A 23,151-nucleotide genomic window follows, 5' to 3' on the forward strand; every position below is an offset into this window, starting at 1 on the left:
ATGGAGCATATAAAAGATTGAATTTAAGTGTTAATTAATTTTAGATTAGATTTAAATTAATTAGACTTAATTGGATCCAAGATTCAAGTTAGACTTGGTACAAAAGTCTTAAAGAGTTTGAGATTAACAGTCTTTCAAAATTATTTCGAATGAGCTTTGAATTAGATTCAAATCAGATTCATTTTGGATGAAATATAAAAAATCCTACTTGCACTAGGATTCTCCTCTCTTTTGGGCTGACCAACATCTGAAAGCTTCCTCATTGTGGGTGTCCTATATGGGTGAGGGATTGGGTGCAATGTGGTTGTCATATGTGATGGCAATATTATCTCATGTAAGAGTCTTTCTTTCATGAATATTGGATTGATTCAAAGCATGTTTGAGTTAGGAGTCCTATACTTATTGGGTCATGTGATTTATCTATAAATAGAGAGGATCTCTACCTATGGATTCATTGAAACAAATCAGTTTGAAAGAAAAAAGAAAGAGAGAGAGGTGTGAGAAGAGAGAAGGCCTTCTTCTTCTCCTTGGCCTCTTCCCTTTGGTGCCACTCCTCCTCCCTTGCCGTGGGCCCTCTTATGGGCATCCTCCTTACTGGTGTGAGGCATCACACCAGCACCTCTCCTCCCTCATTTGATTGGATTGTGAAGGTGATTTGATCGAAGTTCATCTTATTTTTCTACATTGTCTGACGTGTATGCGAAGTAGAGGGTCTGCACATTCGGGCCTCCATGAAGGATTGTTTCAAATTTTTAGAGATTTAATCTCTGGTTCTACTACTAATCAGGTAAGGATTCAATCATTATTCATGTAGATTAATAAAAAAATTTTAGATACAACTTGGACTATTCGAAGAGAAACTATTTTCCTTCCCTTCAATTGGATCAGGCTATTAGTTGGAACCTCTCATTTCAAAGGAAGTTTCCATTTTTTTTTTTTGGAGAGAAGAGAGGGAGACCCACCCACACTATAATTATCTAGGATCAAATTTTTGAGAATGCATTATCCTAGAATCAAACTCATAACCTTCTTTTGCTAAGCAGAGAGGAGTAAACAATAGGGCAAGTCCGAATTCGCAAACTTTTAACAACTTGATGAAGAGGTCCTACGCTGCACTTTGTTGTGTTTGTGCCATAACTATATATTGCAGTTACCTATTTATCTATTTCTTGAAGCTCCTTTACATGCATGAAAAATTTGGAAAATTTTCAATTCAAATCAAATTAAATGGGTGGCCTGGAACATTGCTTTTCTTGTGGAGTTCCAGGGAACCAAGAGAACAAAGAAGAAATATAATATCTGGTTGAGACATGTTTTTTGCTGCCATTTGGTGGAAAGTTTGGAAAGAAAGAAAGATGATTGTTTTGCTCTGAAGTTAAGATGGAGGCTATTACGGTGGTTACCATGAGAGCCTCGAATCGATGGTTGCCATGAGCGATCGGATTGGTGTGGTGTCGAAGGCTACTTCAAATTGCCAAGCCACCACCATGGCCACCAACCGTTATGCAGAGCCAAGCTGTCCACCCCAAGTGGATCAACTCAGGCATAACTGACTCTCTCAATCTTTTGAGAGTGATTGAAGGCTGGATTATCTCATCCATAATAATATGTCAAATGGTCCGGCAATCTCGAGATTGCACAATCTCACAGCTATACAACCAGCTATTCGACAGCCTTCTATATAAACTATTGGAGCTCCAAGGATCAGGTAAATCAATCAACCCCTCTCAGAGAGCTTGTTACTGCTTCATTATTCTCTGAATCTGACTTGAGTATCAGAAGATTCTCGTCAGAGCCACAACCTCCAGTTTGGACTTATTTTGCAAGTCATTCCAGTGCCAGCAACCCTACTCAAGACTCAGCCATCCTCTCTCCGACCTCGATCGATTTCCAACAACAGCAGATAGAGGAAGGGCCACATTTGCATCATGGCTCCTAGACGAATATCTTCTTGACTCTCCAATGTCACCACCTCTCGTCAGGAAGTAGGCTATGTCAATAACCAAGTGCAGCCAATGGCATCAGAGGTTCTACCACCAGCCCTGTTGGCCCAGCCAACATCGATCACGGTTGATTAGTTTAACCAGCTTTTTTAGTAAGTACAAAATTTGACAATCACAGTCTAGACAATCCAAACTTTTTTTGCACCTCTTCAGACGGTGCCGCAGCCTACTCGTGCTGCCCCTGCACCTACTCCAGGGGTGCAATCTGCAGTTCCCACGATGGCACCCCTACAGAACTCGATCCCATAGCCACCTCTTCAGTTGAGCCGCATGCCCCTTCTCGAAGTTTGGAGAGGAGGCCGACTCATCAGAGCCATCCTAGGGCCCAACCAGCCAGGTGGCGATCTCCAAGCCCGCGATCAAGGCTTGATTCAACCCCTGGTCACCATTCTCCTTTGCACTCCGAGGCCTGCACCGTCCAAGATCTCGACATCGAAAGGTAGTTCCAGATGCTTGGCCAGCAATTAGACAAGAAGATAGAAAATGCTCTCAACAATAATAATTCCTCAATGTTGCCTTATGAGGGGTTCAACAGTAAGCCACCCTTCATCCCGAGGATCATGCAGGAGCTGCTTCCTCTGCACTTTAAATTGCCTTAGCTGGAGGTCTACGATGAGACCACCGATCCTATCGATTATTTGGAGATTTTTAAAGTGGTAATTCTACTCCAAGGAGCATCTGATGCAATCCTCTGTCAGACATTCCCTTCGACTCTTAAGGAGACCTCTCGGTAGTGGAATTCAAGCTTGAAGTCAGCCTCCATCTATTCTTTTGAAGTTTTGTGCCGATCCTTCATCGATCATTTTGTTAGTAGCTAGTGACAACAAAGGTTGTCTGACTACCTCCACACCATCAAGCAAAAGGAGGATGAGTCGATCTGTACTTTTGTGAATAGATTTAATGCGGTGACATTAGACATCCGTGACCTGGACTAGTTGACCGCGATGGCTATGATGATGGACAGCCTACTGAAGAATGACTTGACAAAGTCATTGAACAAAACTTATCCTCAAGATTTTTTGGATATGCTCACCCATGCAGAGAAGTATGCTTGTGTTAGATGTGTGCCCTAGAAATCAATCTTAGTTGATACATATCTTTATCTAAGGCATACTTTGTACTTGATGGGCAGTCTTTATAACCAATCATGTCTTTTGTATCCATGATTTATCTTAAAAATTAATGAAGATAATTTTGTATATTCTCAAGATGTTGAGAATTTGAGACATACTAATTTCTGAATACTTCTGATCGAAGGATCGTTACAGAGGATAGTGATCAATCCATTCAAGATCGATCCAAGGATCATCTCCCTTTAGAGCAGATGAGTCTCAAGTCTACGATGTACAAATACTGGAGTGAGAGTGTAAGTGGTTGTTAGAGAACAACTTGCACTGAGCGTGACCAACACGAGCAATCACTTGGATGTCTACTCACTCATTAGTGATTTTCTTAATGCTGCGGTGGTGTAACTGGTCCTTTGACCTACGGTGTGTTGGCTATTCACAGTGAGTCTACTTAGTTTGATTATACATTCTTTTGGTCTCTAGCCATTTCGATCTTTACTGTGTATGTTAGCTATTGTAGGTTCAAGTTCGCTGTTTGGAGTAGGATGCATCTAGATAGAATCTATCATCCTTGGTAGAAAAGGAGAAGTCCTATGCGATTCGTAAGACTGAGTTCAAAAAATCTCTGGCCAAAGTAAGTGTGTATATTGAAAAAGAGTTTTCATAAAATTCACAGATGAATTTGAGTCGAGCCAATCTAGCATATGACTGACGATAGAGATTGACGAGTTCTTTATGACCTCCGTCAAGTCGAGACTCACGATAGAGGGATTGTATCACACGATAACTGCACCTAGAGATTCATCTTTTCAATTCTATTGGATTGTCACTACATGTTACTAGACGTCACTAGTGGATCGTGAGAACTCACTAAGATCATTTTCGGATCAACGATCTTTGTTGAGGTGAGTTGGAATCATTTCAGCCCATCAAAAAGAGTTTCGATGATACTGTGATGGAGATCATGATATATCTCACTATCAGACAGAAAAGAACTTGAGAGGTCACATACAAAAGGAGCATGACCTGATTAATGGCTTAGATCATATTTGAATTATCAATCAGATTGATAGTTTAAATTTTAAAAACTACTAATTTATAATCATTACAGTTTTGACAGCTACTAATTGTTAGTATAGGGACTTAATTATAAATATTATAATTTTTTTGAAGCTGATTAAATTATGAATTAAGTTATAATTAACTTAAATTAGATTTAATTTAATTAGATTTAATTTAATTTAATATTAATTGGGTTCAATTATCCAAATCAGATTTGGATTTCAAGCTTGATTGGATTAGGCTTGATAACCTTTTCGAATTCGGCTCGTTTTGGACTTGATTTGAACCTGATTGAGATCAAATTTTAACCAGAAGAACTATGACTCAGAGAGCCCAAGTTCTCTAAGACTCTATCTTCAAAAATCATGCTAAGAAGAGAATAAGGGTGTTATTTTTCTCGTGCTTCTCTTCTTGCGTGCGTGAAAGGAGAGGGGGTGCCAATAGTTGGCGCCCCACCTTATTTGAAATTCTTTCTCATCTAGATTTTTTTTTATTTGAATATGATTTAAAATAGAATAGAAATCCATCTAATTAGGATGTGGAAGAATTATTTTGTGTGACAAAAAAAATTGGAGATAGAGGGACATGCGCTATATGTGAGAGGAGTTTTTTTTCTTACATCACAACTTTATCTCAATGCCTGTCTACCCTTTGATTTGGTTTTCAACACCCTAGATTAAAAGAGATTACATCTCTTGGGCATTAAGAAGTGTTTTGGGCATGAGGGATTTGTGGTTGGTGCGACGAAAATAAGAAAAGGGAGAGAGGGTACGTGTAATAAGAAGAGAGTCTTCTTTCTTACATCATAACTTCCTCTCCCAATGCCTCCTCTTGTTTTCTTCCCTTCATCCAATGCCAAGATCTAATGGTGATCTGATTCAAATTTTATCAAATCTATGCGAAAGAGTTCGCGCAGTAATCTCCTTCTTTAAGATCTAGAAGAAGAGATCTAGATCCAAGGATGAGGAGCGAGATCTGTAAGGTACTAGTACACCGATGATCTCAGTACTCTGATCCGGTGTCTCTATGTGGATACCAACAGAGGTCAGGCACGTATGCAGCTATGATCAGAACTCGAGACATCTGCATGATCCGAGGTATGGAGATCTGATCTCCAATTTATTTTTCTAACTATTTATTTTCCTTTTTAGATTTCAGATCATGGTTGAATGTTCATATCAAGATTCTAACTATGATTTTTAGATTAGATCTGGTATGTGATTTAATTAAAAATATTTTAATTGATTTACTTCCACTGCTTAGATGCTTAGAAAATTTTTGAACTTCATGTATGAAACTGTAGCGATTTTTTAACAGTGATATCAGAGCCAGATTTTGATATGAATATAAAAATCTTTCAGATCTAAAATCTGATTTATAGAAATCAGATCTGAAAGTTAGTTTAATGATCTACTCATTTTAAAATAAGATTATTCTGACATAATTCTGTTATGCTGAATGGTTGTCCTAGAATGATATAGAACATCGATTAAGGTTAGATCTGAATTTTCTATATGCTGTAATATAATTACATAATTATTTTAGACCTAAAATTATTTCAGATCTGATATAAATTATGAATTATTCAGATTTAAAATTAATTTTAGATATAAAAATATTATTTAGGATTTAATTTGGATCTAGTATAGTTGCTAAAATTTTTCTTACATACATAAATTCAATGTTATTGTTCATATGTTTGACATGTGAAAGATAATTAAATCTAATTTTAAATTGATTACATATATGATATGTTAAATTAAACTCTTAGTAGTGTAGTAATCGAATTGGGCTAATCACCATGACCGTCCGATCATAAGATGATGAAGGGATTAAAGTCTCTCTCTTTCCCATTCGATAGGTTCTCTCTTATGATATGTAGGAGTGTCGACTGTGATGTTTCCCATGAAGATAAATAGTAAATAAAAAATTTATATATAATACATATTTTAGATTTAAATCAGATTATGCATATATTTTTATATATTTTAGATCGTTAAAATATAATATATTTGATATATTATTTGACACACGATCTAAAACTTAATCTTTGCAAAATTCTAGATTCAAAACCCTAGGATCTGTTTGCATAAAAATATGAAACTGTGACTAGTATGCTTGTGGAGTCTACTCGATTCTCAATTGGATCAACTCGAGTTATTGAGGTGAGTTGACTTATTTTTGTTGAAGTCGACTCGAGATCCTGATAGGTCAGCTCATTTGCTGATGAACCGACTCAATTATGCAGACTAGGTTTATAGATTTTTATTTATCTCAATGTGTGCTGACTTATTGTGACAAGTTGATTCATGTACCAGAATGAAGTTGACTTGATTCTGTAAACAGTGACATTGTATGAGATGCAATATAAATTGTTTAGATCAAAAATTATTTCTAGATCTAAACTTAAATTCATGTACATAATGCACTTAATTGAGAATTAAGATTTAAAATTATAAAATTTAAAATTATGAATTTAAGATCTAAATTTTAATGCATAAAATATGAAAGATTATGGGAGATTACCTAGCCATTTTGGGAGATTATGTTTTGTATTAAGTTACTTATTGACTCAAGTTCTCCCATACCGATTAGGTTGGTCTGACATAAAATATGCTGATCCAAATCAGATTAGTCATTACATCAGATGTATGTGACTAATTAGAAGAGACCTGAACCTAAATCTTCTCAATAAATATTAAGTCTACTGGTCTTCCACCGTTGTAGAGATGCGAGTATCTTTTCTGGCATTAATCGTTCTTGACTGGTTACAGTGGTTCGATTGCATCGGAAAGGCACAACCACTCTATTGACATTAGATGCCCCGGGATAAAGATGGGGTTGGGCCCAATAACCATTAGGTGAGGGATCCAATGACGGTTTTACACTCGCTGGTAAATGGTGGGTTGGACTTAAGTAAAAAATGTACCAACATGCTTGGAGAAGCATCTGGATAAAGAGTTATCCATGTATTGATATACATGTCATCAATAACTGTTAGGTGAGGTGCCATACATCGATGGAACCGTAGCACCCACTAGAACCACTTATCATATTAGGATTTTTATTTCTCCACCTGAGGAGTGTGAGAGACTCAAAAAATTAGTGAAAGCCTTTGTTTGTTTTTAAAGTTTCTAGAACAAACTATTACAAGTATAATCATCTAATTAAATTTTTATTCTCTATGATCAATTCTTCAGCTTCCAACCTTCTAGCTCAAATTCTAGATATCAACCACTTAACTGAAATCAATTACATATTCTGGCTCAAAAATCTAAGAATAGTTTTTAGTTTTTAGAAATTAAGCCTCTTGACCAGGTTAACCCAATATTATCAGCTTGTCCTATCCATAATCAATGAGCTATACTTGACAAATAGTTGGATATTGACAATTAGGTTAAGGTACTATAAATTAGACTTCATAGTTGATAAAATCTAATATATGCATAAGGACATGTAGACTACCAATGACATGCTGATTTATCTGCAATAGTTGTGAGATGATCAGGTTACATAGTGCATGAGAAGCATGATGGATAGTTTGTCTATGATCAATGATCAAGGATATTAAAGAGCTTGAGAAGCTCGACATGACCATGCATAAAAAATTACTAATAGATTTGATCCTGTAATTTTTGATTTATATAGATAGTTTATGAAACTATTATATGAATAAATATTATAGCACCTTAACTGAATTGATCAATATGCTGGTAACTAAAGAACCTTGAAAAGTTCAAAAGTACATACCTGAAGAACCTAAACAAACATTGACACACCTTTGGAAGGTATGTCACATTGCTCAAAAATTAATCTTATGATTTTTTCTTTTTCATTAGACTCTAGTGCATATTACACACTTTCATATAAGGTCTAAGGAAGGAAGATGACTGAGGGAAAGTGAAGTGACTCTTTTGAGTCGATAATGGTGCAAATATTGCATTAAGGCCATGAGCACCTAATCTCGATAATTATCATTTAGATTTAGTTCATTATCATTTGTATGGTGATGCATTTATGAACTTATTTAAGCAATAGTGAATATCATTGGCTCTGAGAGATCCAGAACCAAATAACCTGAAGTATACAGATGGTTCTTTTGGCTAGATCATATATGAGAAGAAATAATTTATCGATTGGAGAAAATGAACTTTTGGGTTCATTGACTGTTTAATCATATCTAGTCTGTAAATCATCTCTTTGAGGATTAATGACCAAGCTATCCTTTATTGGTCAAAGGGATAGAAACACTGGGATACTTATCTTAGTACACATATGATGTATATGGCCCATTTGATGAGCCAGACTAGGACATTATCACTGCTTCATCATCTTTATCGATGAACTATCATGGTATCGGTATGTATGTAAGATACAAATTTGAAAAATTTTGAAAGGTTCAAAGAATTCAGATATGAAGTAGAAAGGATAAATCAAAAAATTTTTAAAGGTACTTCGATCAGATTGAGAATGCAATACCAAATAAAAATTTTTTCGATTATCTAAAAAGAATGGTATAGTTTTATGATGGAATTCTCTTTATACACCTCAGCTCAATGGTGTATCTGTGAGGTGCAATGGCACTGTATGAGATATGATCCGATCTATCATGAATATCACTAATTTAATTATTTTTTCTTTAAAAATAAAGTTTAATTTCTAAAATTTAAATTAGGTTCCCTCTAAAGTTGGTTTCACCACACCATATGAGATATGATATGATGGATAAGTTAGAGGATAGATCTATGAGAGCTCATTTATGGGGTATCTCAAAAGGGTTTGGGATGCCATTTTTTCTTCCCAGTGGTTCACAATGTGATTGTAAGCAATCATACTATTTTCTTGAAAACAGTGGGAGGATGAACTCAAAAAGAAATCTCTAAAGAATAATGAGTCACGGAACCTGTATAACCTATTTAAGATGAGCCAGTATATGTAGTACATCCTCTACCTCATAGATCTAGTAGGATCTTTCATCCTTTAGAAAGGTACTTAGTATTCTTACAAAAGATTCTGAGAAAGTATTTTTCGAGGGAGATTGGGAACATAGGGATGATCTCAAAAACCTACAATGATGTGATATGAGGAATCATGTAGTTACATGAAGGTCAGTGGGAGGATCCCATACTGACATCAGTTATGATGTGGTTTCATATAGAATTTTTTTCAAAGAGCTAGGTCAAATATTCTAGAAATAAAGGTCTATAGAGATAGACCCTAAAAGGATATTTGGTTTTCATAGACAAGTACATAGAAGAGATGCTGAAAGGGTTCCATATTGAAACCTTCAAGAGTGATCCGTTATCCTCTTAAGCATGGGAGTATGCCATATCATGTACTCAACTTGGTATATCTTGCTGTGAAAGCCACAAGCAGATATTAGTCGAATCCAGACTGAGAGCATTGGATTACTGTGAAAATATCCTTGAGTACTTGAGCAGCACTAAGAGATCATTTCTCATCTTTGAAGAAGGATTAGAGCTAAGAGTGGGAGGATACACTGATGCTGATGGTAGAATATCTACATCAGCATGTATTCTTGAGTTTTATTGGTTCGGTATGCTGGAAGCATTCCAAACAATCGATCAATGAAAACTAAATATGCTATAGATGTGCAAAATGCATTCTAATTCTTTTGATAGTTGTGGAACTTGATGCCATATCATTAGATGCTATGACATTGTACTACAAAAATAATAGCCCATAGCCTTCGCTAAGGAGTCAAGGTCTCACCAGAAGTCTATGCACATAGAATAGAGATATACGTGATTACCTCAAGTAGAATACATGGAGATACAGAGAGTAAACTACACATAGAATGTGGTAGGCCCAAGTCACTTAGCCAGCTATACATCAAAGCCTATCTTCAAAAGATGGGGTTCTGGTATATGGCAAATTGATTTTAGTGCAAGTGAAAGTTTGTTAGATGTGTGTGCTAGAAGTCAATCTTAACTGACACATACCTTTCTATAGGATATATTTTATACTTGATGGGCAGTCTTTATAACCAATCATATCTTTTGTGTCCATGATTTATCCTAAAAATTAATGAAAAAGATTTTGAATATTCTTAAGGTGTTAAGAATTTGAGACATACATCATTAGTGGTTAATTTTTGAATGCCCTCGATCGAAGGATCGTCATGAAGGATAATGATTAATCCATTCAAGATCGGTGCATAGATCACCTCACTTTAGGACAGATGAGTCTCGAGTCTGTGGTGTAGAGATATTGGGGTGAGAGTACAGGTGGTTGTTAGAGAACAACTTGCACTGAGCATGACCAATACGAGAAACCACTTGAATGTCTACTCACTCATCAGTGATTTTCTCGATGCTGCAGTAGTATGACTGGTCCTTTGACCTATGGTGTGTTGGCTATTCGCAGCGAGGCTACTTAGTTTGACTGCACATTCTCTTGGTCCCTAGCCATTCGGGTTCTTGCTGTATATGTTGGCTATTGTAAGTTCAGATTTGCTGTTTGGAGTAGGATGTACCTAGATGGAATCTATCATCATTAGTAAAAAAGCAGAAGTCTTATGTAATTCGTAAGACTGAGTTTAGAAAATCTCTGACCAGAGTAAGTGTGAATACTGAAAAAAAAATTTCATAGGATTCACAGATGAACTCGAGTTGAGCCAATCTAGCATATGACTAACGATGAGATTTGATGAGTGCTCTATGACCTCTGTCAAGTCGGAACTTACGATAGAGGGATTGTATCACATGATAATTACACCTAGGATTTCATCTTTTCTGTTCTGTTGGGTTGCCACTACATGTTGCTAGATGTCACTGGTGGATCGTGAGAACTCACTAAGATCATTTTTGGATCAACGATCTTTGTTGAGGTGAGTTGGAATCATTTTAGCCCATCGAAAAGAGTTTCGATGATACTGTGATGGAGATCATAGTATGTCTCACTACCAGATAGAATAAAACCTGAAGGATTACACACAAAAAGAGCATGACCTAATCAATAGCTTGGATCATATTCGAATTATCAATCGGATTGATAGTTTGAATTTTAAAAACTGTTAATTTGTAATTATTATAGTTTTGGCAGCTGCTAATTATTAGCACAGAAACTTAATTATAAATATTATAATTTTTTTAGAGCTGATTAAATTATAAATTAAGTTTTAATTAATTTAAATCAAATTTAATTTAATTTAATATTAATTGAGTTTAATCATCCAAATCAGATTTAGATTTCAAGCTTGATTGGATCAGTCTTGACAGCTTTTTCGAATTCGGCTCGTTTTGGATTCGATTTGAACTCGATTGAGATCAAATTTGAACTAGAAGAACCATGACTCAGAGAGCCCAGGTTTTTTAAGACTCTCTCTCTAGAAATCATGCCAAGAAGGGAAGAGGGGCATTGTTTTTCTGATGCTTCTCTTCTTGCGTGCGTGAAAGGGGTGGGGGTGCCAATAGTTGGCGCCCCACCTTATCTGAAGTTCTTTCTCATCCAAATTTTTTTCTATTTGAATATAATTCAAAATAGGATATAAATCCATCTAATTAGGGTATGGAAGAATTATTTTGTGTGATAAAAAAAATGGAGATAGAGGGACATGCGCTATATGTGAGAGGAGATTTCTTTCTTACATCACAACTTTATCTCAACGCCTTTCTACCCTTTGATTTGGTTTTCAACACCCTAGATTAAAAGAGATTAGATCTCTTGGGTGTTATGAAGGGTTTAGGGAATGAGGGATTTGTGGTTGGTGTGATAAAAATAAGAAGAGGGAGAGAGGGTGTGTGTAATAAGAAGAGAGTCTTTTTTCTTACATCATAACTTCCTCTCCCAATGCCTCCTCTTGTTTTCTCCCCTTCATCCAACACCAAGATCTGATGGTGATCAAATCTAAGAAGAGAAAAGAGAGAGAGGAAGAGAAGAAGGATTCTTCTTCTCTTCATGATGATCTGATTCAGATCCCATCGGATTTGCGTGAAAGAGTTCGCAGAGCGATCTCCTTCTTCAAGATCTAGAAGAAGAGATCTAGATCCAAAGATGAGGAGTGAGATCTGTAAAGTACTTGCACACCAGTGATCTCGATGTTTCGATCAAACATCTCCGTGTGGATACTAGCTGGGTCAGGCATGTGCGCGGCTACGATCAGAATCTGGGACATCCGTATGATCCGAGGTATGGAGATCTGATCTCCAATTTATTTTTCTAACTGTTTGTTTTCTTTTTCAGATTTCAGATCATGGTTGAATATTCATATCAAGATTCTAACTATGATTTTTAGATTAGATATGGTATGTGGTTTAATTAAAAATATTTTAATTGATTTACTTCTACTGCTTAGATGCTTAGAAAATTTTTGAACTTTACGTATGAAACCGTAAAGATTTTCTAACAACTCGCATGGAGGAAGCCTTTGCTGATGATCCCCCTACCAATTCTGCTGTAGCAGGATCGAATAAGGAGTGCTCCCCAAAATTGAAAAAAAAAACTCGCCAGCACTCTCGGTCTCCATTCCAGAGGTGAAAAAATGGAGGCCGAATTCATCTATCTCAAACTCCTCCTAGGAGGGATAGACAACTCTCACCTCCTAAGCATTACAATAACTACACACCTCTGACCGTTCCCTGGAGTGAGGTGTTGATGCAGATATGGCCTGAGCTACCTGAGCCTCAGTAGATGCGGATGAAGCCAGAGTACTGCTGTGACCCCAATAAATATTATTTTTACCATCATGATCATGGCCACAATACTGAAGATTGCCATCAGCTCTGCGGCAAGATTGAGAGATTTGTCAGACAGCGGAGGTTGAATCACTTTGTTCGGAGGGTGGCTCCTTAATGTCAACCCTTGAGAGTTCAACAGCCACTTTTTTTACCTCAACAATCATTTCCTCTACCTCAGCCATAGCCAACACCAATGCAACAGGAGGGACAGTAGGTGGGGGAATAGGCGACGGAAGAGGAGCGACCCATTCATGGAAAGATTCACATGATCACTGGGGGTTGTCTTGATCGACAGAGGCCCCGAAGATGAAGCGATCGAGGCTTGAGGGTGAGCAAGAGATGGAGGCTATCATCTTCACCTAGCACAATGCAGAAGGTGTCCTAGCCCCGCACAATGATGCGGTGGTTGTAACAGCGAATATCACTGATTTTAATGTACACTATATTTTTATTAATAATAAAAGTTTGATAGATATCTTATAATTTTTTATCTTCATCCAGATGGAGTTTACACCTGACCAACTGAGTAGACTTGACACCTCGATCTAAGGTTTCTTCGAGAGCTCGATGGTCCCAGAGAGAATGATCAAGTTGCCTCTCACGGTGGGCACTCAACCTCAACGAACAACAACTCAAATTAACTTCCTGGTGGTTAAGCTCCCTTCAACCTACAATGCAATTCTCGACCGTCCAAGCTTGTGCATTCTAAAAGCTATCATGTCAAGCTACCATTTGATGAAGTTTTTGATCAGGCATAGAGTAGGATAGATCCGAGGCAATCAGGCCATGGCCTGAGAATGCTTTGTCACTAAGCTCCTAGCAAAGGGCCAACCGACCCAGGGGAGGTCCAACCTAAGCTCCTGATAGGGTTGGATGCTCGTGATGATCTGATTCAAGGATGTCCCTAATCGATCGAGGACCTCCTAGATGTCCTGGTGGAAAAGAAAAATCCAGATCGGACTGTGAAGATCGGCTCGTGCTTGGATGAGGTAACTAAAAGCTGACTAGCCACTCTTTTGCAAGAGAATATGGATCTCTTCACTTGATCAGTGGCATACATGCCTAGCATTAATTCAGAGGTGATATCCCATCATCTGAGGGTAGACCCAATCCATCATCCGGGGAGGCAAAAGAAGCGAAGTTTTGCCCTGGAACACCAAAAGGCCATAGTTGAGGAGGTGGACAAGCTACTCAAAGTTGGTTTTATCAGAAAAGTCATGTATCCAGAGTGACTAGCTAATGTTGTGCTGGTCAAGAAGGCAAATGGCAAGTGGCACATATGCATCGACTTCATCGACCTCAACGAAGCTTGTCCCAAGGATATTTACTCTTTGCCTCGAATTGATCAATTGGTGGATGGCACCTCTGGGCATGAGCTCCTTAGCTTCATGGATGTCTTTGTCAATTATACTCAAATCCAGATGGCACCTGAAGATTAGGAGAAAATAACTTTTGTCACTGGTCGTGGACCTTATTGTTACAGGATGATGCCCTTCGGCTTGAAAATTGCAGGGGCCACTTATCAGTAGTTGGTGGATAAAATCTTCAAGGATTAGCTCAGCCACAATATGGAGGCGTATGTTGATGATTTGCTTGTCAAGAGTTGGGCTATCCTATATCATGTTGCAGACCTTTGAGAGACTTTTGGTACTCTCTGTCGATTTCAGATGAAGCTGAATCCAATGAAGTGTGCTTTCGGAGTCACCATCGACAAATTCCTTGGATTCATGATCTCTCAGAGGGGCATCGAGGTGAATCTCGAGAAGATCAAGGCAGTCCATGAGATGGCACCATCGAGGACCATTGGGAAACTACAATGCCTCACTGGTAAGATGGTCTCGCTCAATCGCTTTGTCTCTAGATCAGTCGAGAGGTGTCTTCCCTTCTTTAAAGCCCTCAGATAACCAAAAGACTTCTAGTGGACCATCGAGTGCCAGAAGATATTTGAGGAATTAAAGCAGTACCTTAGCTCCCCACCATTGCTCTCAAAGCCTCAGTCTGGTGAGGAGTTATTTCTCTATATCGCCATCTCCCTTGTCGCAGTTGGCTCAATCCTGGTTCAGAAAGAAGGATGAGTGCAAAGGCCTGTGTACTACACCAGTAAGGTTCTCCATGATGCAGAGACTAGATATTCTAAACTTAAGAAGTTAATTTTTGCACTGGTCGTTATGGTGAGGAAGTTGCAACCTTATTTTCAGGCTCATATGGTAGTGCTTGTTGGATTTTCTATAGGTACTAGTACATATGGATTTCAAATTTTTTCTAAATTCAAAATGTAGTAAAAAAATTAAATTAGAATATTTTTAATCTAAGAAGCATTCATCATATGAAAGCACCTATGGATCTAGTTCATATGCTGAAATTAATATAAACTGATTTTAGGATGAATAAATGAAAGTCTGTAATCAATACACATACTTAAATTGCTTTTCCTTTTGCCCTAAATCTGTAACTAGGGTTGAATCCAATTCAATCCCTGGATCTAAGGTTGAGCAGATTCTGCATCAGTAGCACAAGCATCTTACCTCTATGGATATTCATAAGGTTGATCTAGATAAGCTCCTCTTGATACAACTCACTTGAACTCAAAGCCTGAATAGGCTTGAACTAAGCCTGGATAGGGATCAACCCTTGAATCCTTTTTGATACTTTTTTCTTGATTCTTGAAGAAATCAAGAATCTTTCTTGAACTCTCAACTAATCAAGAAGAATAACAACTAAGAAGTGGTTGTAATTAACTCCCAACAACTTAAGAGAAAGAAGAAACCATCTAACAACAACTTGGTGTCAACCAATTGACACCAAAGAGAGATGCCGCCCACCTCTCTTCTAGCTCCAACAAGGGGATGCTAGAGAGAGAAGATATGTGCTAGAGAGAGAAAGAGAATGAGAGGTGATGGGAAGAGTAAGGATGGTGGCAAGGAAGGGAGAAAGTGAGTTGATGAGAGAAGTAAGGCTAGGATCCTTTATATAGACAGCATAAGGGTGTCCTAATCAAATTAGGATCCCTCCTCCTAATCATATTAGAAGTCCTAACTTAAATATGCTAGAAACAAATAAATAGGGCACCATCCAAAACTCACCCATGCTTACATCCAATACTAGGTGTCCCATCATATGGGATCCAATAAAAAATCTCAAATCAGCCCACATGGTTTCATAAATTCACTTCAAGACTTCTTAATGAATAAAATTAAGAAACTCTTTCTTGATTTAATCCAAGTCATAAATTAAGTATCCAATCATTGGAGGCCATTGAATTATATTCAATTAGATTCAAATCAAGTATAGAAATTAGTTAATGCTTATCATATAAGTAAACCAACTACAAGAGGAATTAAATTCACCCAAGTGCTAGCAAGGTTAACATGAACCTAACAAAATTTTTTTAATCCATATAAATTGGTACTTCATAAACCCAATTATTAACCAATCTAGGTCTTCTCCCTTTATATGTGACTTTATAGGTTCAATTCTGTCTGATAGTGAGACACATTATGGTCTCTATCATAGGTATCACTAAAATTTTTTTCAATAGGTTAGAATAATTCTACTCTAACTTGATAAGGATCATTGATCCAAAATAATCCTATTGAGCTCTCACAATCTACTAGTGACATCTAACAATATGTAGTAGTATCCCAGCAGAATCGAAATAGAACTTATAGATATAGTTAATGTATAAAACAGTCCCTCTATCGTGAGTCCCGACTAGATAGCAGGTCATGGATAAATCATCAAATCTCATCATCAGTCATATGATAGATCCGATCAGCTCAAGTCCAATAGTGATTTTAAATGAAAACTCTTTTTCATGAATCACACTACTATGGCCATAGACTTGTGGACTCAGCTTCTTAAATCTCATAGGACTACTCATTTCTATCAAGATCGATAGATCCCATATAAATGCATATATTGCTCACATAGCTCAACCAACTAAAGCCAACATCTACTACAAAAAATCATGATCGAGTTAATGTTTATATGTTGTCAAACTACAGCAGTCTTACTATAAGCAACTGTGACACTACAGGTCAAAGGATCAATCACATAACTACAGCATCGAGATAATCACTGACGATCGAATAGAATCCATATGATCTCTCATGTGGTCACGCTCAGTATAAATTATTCTCTAACAAGTATCCATACTTTCTGCTCAATATTTCTATACTGTAGATTAGAGACTCATCTATTCCAAAGAAAATGAATCATGTGCTGATTTATCTAGATCAAATCACCATTCTCATGACTATCCTATGACGAGAAGCAATTTAGGAATCGATCATACATACCTCTAATTCTCAACACTTGAGAATATGTTTCGTAACATCAATTCCAAGAATAATTTAAGGACACATAACACTTGGATGGAAAATGAAAACTAATCATTTATTGATGAAATCAATAGTTTAAGTATAAATATATATCATAGAATAAAAATATACCAGCCAATAATTGACTTCTAGGACATACATCTAATAATCTCTCACTTAGACTAAAGCCAATTGGCCATTAATCTAAGTCCCATCTTCTCAAAGTGGGCTTCCATTTTGGGCTGGCTCAGTTACTTTGTTAGTGGATCTGCAACGTTATCAACGAAGTCTACTCTTCACATCTCGACATATTGCTTCTCAAAACAGTGGCATATGATATAAAATTGTCATTCAATGTGCTTTGATTTTTTATGAGACTAGAGCTCCTTAGCAAGTGCTATGGCTCCATTATTACCTAGTATAGTGGTATGGCATCTGATGTCATTACATCAAGTTTTACGATAAACTTTTTGAATCAGAAGCCTTCTTTTATGTCAGAAGCCTTGATCGAAGTCAGTATGGGAATATCATTCCTAAAAGGAGGATGTCATTGATGTACCATACGAGAAAGATAAGTGCACTCCCACTGACCCTTTTATAAATATAAGATTTTTCTTCATTTTTGATGAAACCAAATGATTTGATCATATTATTGAAATGAAGATTTTAGCTCCGAGAAGCCTGCTTTAGTCCATAGATAGATTTTTACAGCTTGCAGACTCAGTGATCACTATTATCGGATATGAAACTCAAAGACTACTCCATATAGATATCTTCCTCAAGATATTCATTCAGAAAAGTAATTTTTATATCCATCTATCAAATTTTATAATCATAGTAAGCTACAATAGCAAGCATTATGTAGATAGATTTCAGTATAGCTACAGGCGAAAAAGTGTCATAATAGTCAATGCCTTCGTGCTGCCTATAACTCTTCGCCACCAGCCTTATCTTATAGATCTCTATCTTACCATCAGTATTTTTTTTTTATAGATCCATTTACACCCAATGAGAATAATTTTCTTCAATGGATCCATTGAGAACCATACCTGATTTGAGTGCATTGAGTCAATTTCTGACTTCATTGCATCTAACCATTTCTTGAAATCGATGTTAGACATCATCTCGTCAAAAATACTAGGATCATCACTATGACCCCCATCTCCCACAAGGAATGCTTCCTCTACATCCTCTTTCAGTATACCTATGTATCTTTTAGGAGGATGGGAGATTCTACCTGATCTACGAGGTGAAAGTGGAACATTAACTACAGGCTCATCATTGACAGATTTTTAAGGATCTATAGTTCATCGCTCTTCAGAGATATTCTCATTAAACTCAATTAATCTCCCACTACTACCATCTTGGATAAACTATTTTTTTAGAAATATTGTATTATGACTCACAATCACATTGTGGTCATGTGAAAAGTAAAAGTAGTACCCAATAGATTCTTTGGGATACCCTATAAATCGAGCTACAACTAATGTATCCTCTAACTTGTCAGCTTTTTATTTTTTAATATAGGCTGGACATCTCCATGTCTTAAGGTAACTCAGACTCGATTTCTTACCATGCCATATCTCATATGGTGTGGTAGAAACAAACTTAGAAGAAATTCTATTTAAAGTATGCATCGTGGTAAGTAAGGCATGTCCCTAAAGATATATGAGTAAATCAGTGAAGCTCATCACAGATCGGACCATATCCAATAGGATCCTATTTTTTCTTTCAGATATTCCATTGAGTTGAGATGTGTCTGAAGGAGTCTATTATGAGATTATGCCATTCTCCTTAAGATATTTCAAAAATTCAGCACTTAGATATTTTTCTTCTTGATCGGATCGTAGGACTTTGATGGATTTACCTGTTTGCTTCTCTACCTCTTGCCTAAATTCTCTGAACCTTTTAAAGGCTTCAGACTTGTGTTTCATAGGAAACACATACCCATACTATAATAGATTATCAATAAAGGTAATGAAGTAGCTATGACTATTTTTGACCTGCACATCAAATGGGCCACACACATCAATGTGTATCGGAGCTAGTAACTCAGTGACCCTCTCTTTATCCCACAAAGGGTATCCTAGCCATTTTTTTTTGAAGACATGATTCACAGATCAAAATTGACTTAGATTTAACTAAGTTAAGGATCCTATCCTTTTTCAATCTGTTTATCCTATCCTCTCTAATATGGCCAAGCCTATGGTGCGATAAGTACTTATGGTTAAACTCATCTCTGGGTCTCTTTTGGCCTACGGTACTCACTACTTTTTCATTTAAGTTCACATTAGTATCAATATATAAGTGATAAAGACTGTCAATCAAAAGATCAGATGCAATCAATTTATTTCATAAATAAATAAAATAAAAATCTTTATTAAATTGAAAAATAAGTCCATCTTATGCTAGTACAAATATCGAAATCAAATCTCGACTAGCTACAAGAACAAAATAACAGTCTTTTAAATCTAATTTAAAGTTTGACGATAATCAAAGAAGATAGACTGGTAAAGTTGGGACATCATGATCAAGTACATACCCAATTTTTTTTGATGTCAGGACTATCCAGAGATTTCTAAGCTAGTCCTTATAATTTGTGCCAATCAATCGATTTATTTCAAGGATACGGACTAGTGGGTTAGAGGCCGTCATTGTTTATCTATAAGAGTAGAGATTCTAGTTAGACATTTGTACTTAAAATATATATTTGCTCTAGAGACTTTTAGATGCAAATAGACTCCCACTATTTTTGGATTCTGACACTCTTCGGGTGGAAAGCAAAAATTCAATATGACTCATGCAAGATTTCTAATGGGTGCTGCGGTCCCACCGATGTCATGCACCTCACCTAACAGTTATTGATGACATGTACATCGATGCATAGGCAACTCTTTGTCCAAATACTTTTCTAAGTATATCGCAGCGACTTGGTCTCTAAGTCATGAGAGCTTAGATAACATATATTACCCCACTCCTTAGTTAAATCTGATCCATCATTCACAAGCAAATGTGAAGCCGTCATTGAGTCTCTCAAATTACACATATTGGGCCCAACCGCCTCCTTACCCTAGAGCAACTCTTTGCTAATAGAGTGGTTGTGTGTTCCTGATGCAACTGAACTACTATAATTAGTAGAGAACAGTCAATGCTAGTACCATGCCCGCACTTCTACAATGGTGGAAGATCATAAAGCTTAATATTAATTAGAGAGATTTAGGTTAGGTCTCATCTAATCAGTCATCACATGACCGATTAAATTGGTAAGGGTTAAATCAAAACATCTTAGCAACTAATGAATCAAATTATCCAATTGGTCAGATAAGTGAGACTGATGGAAAGGTACGCCATTAACTCACCATAAGTAAAATTATCTAGGTGAATAGCCTCTCAATTAAAAATCACTAATCGAATTTTACCTTAGACACCAAATGACTTATTGGTTTCAATTAGTCAGCTTAGATGAATCAGATTCAAGCCATAAAATTGGATTAGGTCCTTAGGTTGACTCAATTCTATATATGGGGTTTAATCAATTCAATCTACAATATTTATAGAATTATAAGCCCAATTGATCTAACCCAAATCAATATTTGACTCGATTTGATCAATAGCCACATTGATTTCAATCCAATATGATCCAATTTTAACCTAAGATGCAATTCATTAACCTAATGCAAAACTATCCATGCCCAATAATTCATACACTCACTAATTTTAGATCATTAAAATAAATTTTAGATCTAAATTTATTGCATAAAAAGTAAGTTTTTGATTCTTGAAATACTTTCAAAACATGCATGCAATTATATATCATATATATATAAATTTTAAATTTTTTAAAAATTAATTTCAGATCTAAACATACCATCATATATCGCATATACGAAAAATTCAGATCACAAAAATTTAATTTCTAACCTATGCATGCTTTCATATATCACATATATAAATAAAATTCAAATCTAAAATATTTTTTAGATCTAAATATAAATATATACATCTCATATATAAATTAAAATCAAAATTTTAAAAATAATTTTAAAAATTTTCATGCTACTTTCATACATATGAACATGTGACTCTGATACCACTATTGAATTTTCTACAGGTGCTAGTGCATATGGATTTCAAATCTTTTCTAAAACCAAAATATATTAAAAAAATCAGATTAAAATATTTTTAATCTAAGTATTCATTCATCATATAAAAGTATCTATAGATCTAATTCATATGCTGAAATTAACATAAACTAATTTTAAGATGAATAAATGAAAGCCTGTAATCAATTCACATATCTGAATCGCTTTTTCTTTTGCCTCAAATCTGTAACTGGGGTTAAGTCTAATTCAATCTTTGGATCTAGGGTTGAGCAGATTCTGAATCAGTAACATAAGTATCCTATCTCTATGGGTATCTATAAGGCCGATCTAGATAAGCTCCTCTTGATACAACTCACTTGAACTTAAAGCCTGAATAGGCTTGAACCAAGCTTGAATAGGGATCAACCCTTGAATCCCTTTTGATCTTTTTTTCATGATTTTTGAAGAAATCATAAATCTTTCTTGAACCCTCAACTAATCAAGAAGAATAACAATCAAGAAGTGGTTGTAACAAACTCTCAACAACTTAAGAGGAAGAAGAAACCATATGACAATAACTTGGCGCCAACCAATTGACACCAAAAAGAGATGCCGCCCACGTCTCTTCTAGCTCCAACAAGGGGACACCTAGAGAGAGAGGGTGTGGGCTAGAGAGAGAAAAAGAAGGGGAGGTGATGGGCACAGTAAGGGTGGCAGCATGGAAGGAGGAACTGAGTTGATGGGAGAAGTAAGGCTAGGGCCCTTTATATAGCAATATAAGGGTGTCCTAATCAAATTAGGATCCCTCTTCCTAATCATATTAGAAGTCCTAGTTTAAATATATTTGAACCAAATAAATGAGATGCCACTCAAAACTCACCCTTGCCCACACCCAATGCTAGGCATCCCATCATATGGAATCCAATAAAAAGTCTCAAATCAGTCCACATGGTTTCATAAATTCACTTCAAGGGTTCTGAATGAATAAAATCAAATTTTTTTTTTGATTTAATCCAAACCATAAATTAAGCATCTAACCATTGGAGGCTATAGAATCATATTCAATTAGGTTCAAATCAAGTATAGGAATTAGTTAATGCTTATCATATAAGTAAACCAACTATAAGAGAAATTGGGTTCATTCAGGTGCTAGCGAGGTTAACATGAACCTAATAATTTTTTTTTTAAATCCATATAAATTGATACTTCATAAGCCTAATTATTAACCAATCTAAATTTTTTTTCTTTATGTGTGACCTCATAGGTTCAATTCTGTCTAGTAATGAGACATACCACAATCTCTATTATAGGTATCACTGAAATCTCTTTCAGTGGATTAGAATAATTTTACTCTAACTAGACAAAAATCATTAATCCAAAATGATCCTATTGAGCTCTCATAATCTACCAGTGATATCTATAAAACTGAAATAGAATCTCTAGGTATAGTTAATGTATAATGTAGTCCCTCTATCGTGAGTCCTAACTAGATGGCAGGTCATTGATAAATCGTCAAACCTCATCATCAGTCATATGATATATCCGATTAGCTCAAGTACAATAGTGATTTTAAATAAAAAAATTTTTTCAGCAATCACACTGCTATGGCCATAGACTTATGGACTTAGCTTCTCAAATCTCATAGGACTACTTCTCTCTATCAAGATCGATAGATCCTATATTGATATGATCGTGATGTTGTTATTAGAAAATCATGACTATCAATCTAATTTCAATTTTAATAAAAATTAAAAATACATAGAAAGTAACAAGTCGGGTCGAATCTACAGAGAAGGCAAGATTTTGATTTAAAATCTTTGATTTTGCAAAAAAAATAAGATTTTAAAGAGAAGCAATTTAAGTCAGAAAATAAAAATTAAAAGTACAAAAAATAAATCAGGTACTAAGATCTACTATTT

This window comes from Elaeis guineensis, chromosome 8 (genome assembly GCF_000442705.2).
Source record: "Elaeis guineensis isolate ETL-2024a chromosome 8, EG11, whole genome shotgun sequence".
Lineage (NCBI taxonomy): Eukaryota > Viridiplantae > Streptophyta > Magnoliopsida > Arecales > Arecaceae > Elaeis > Elaeis guineensis.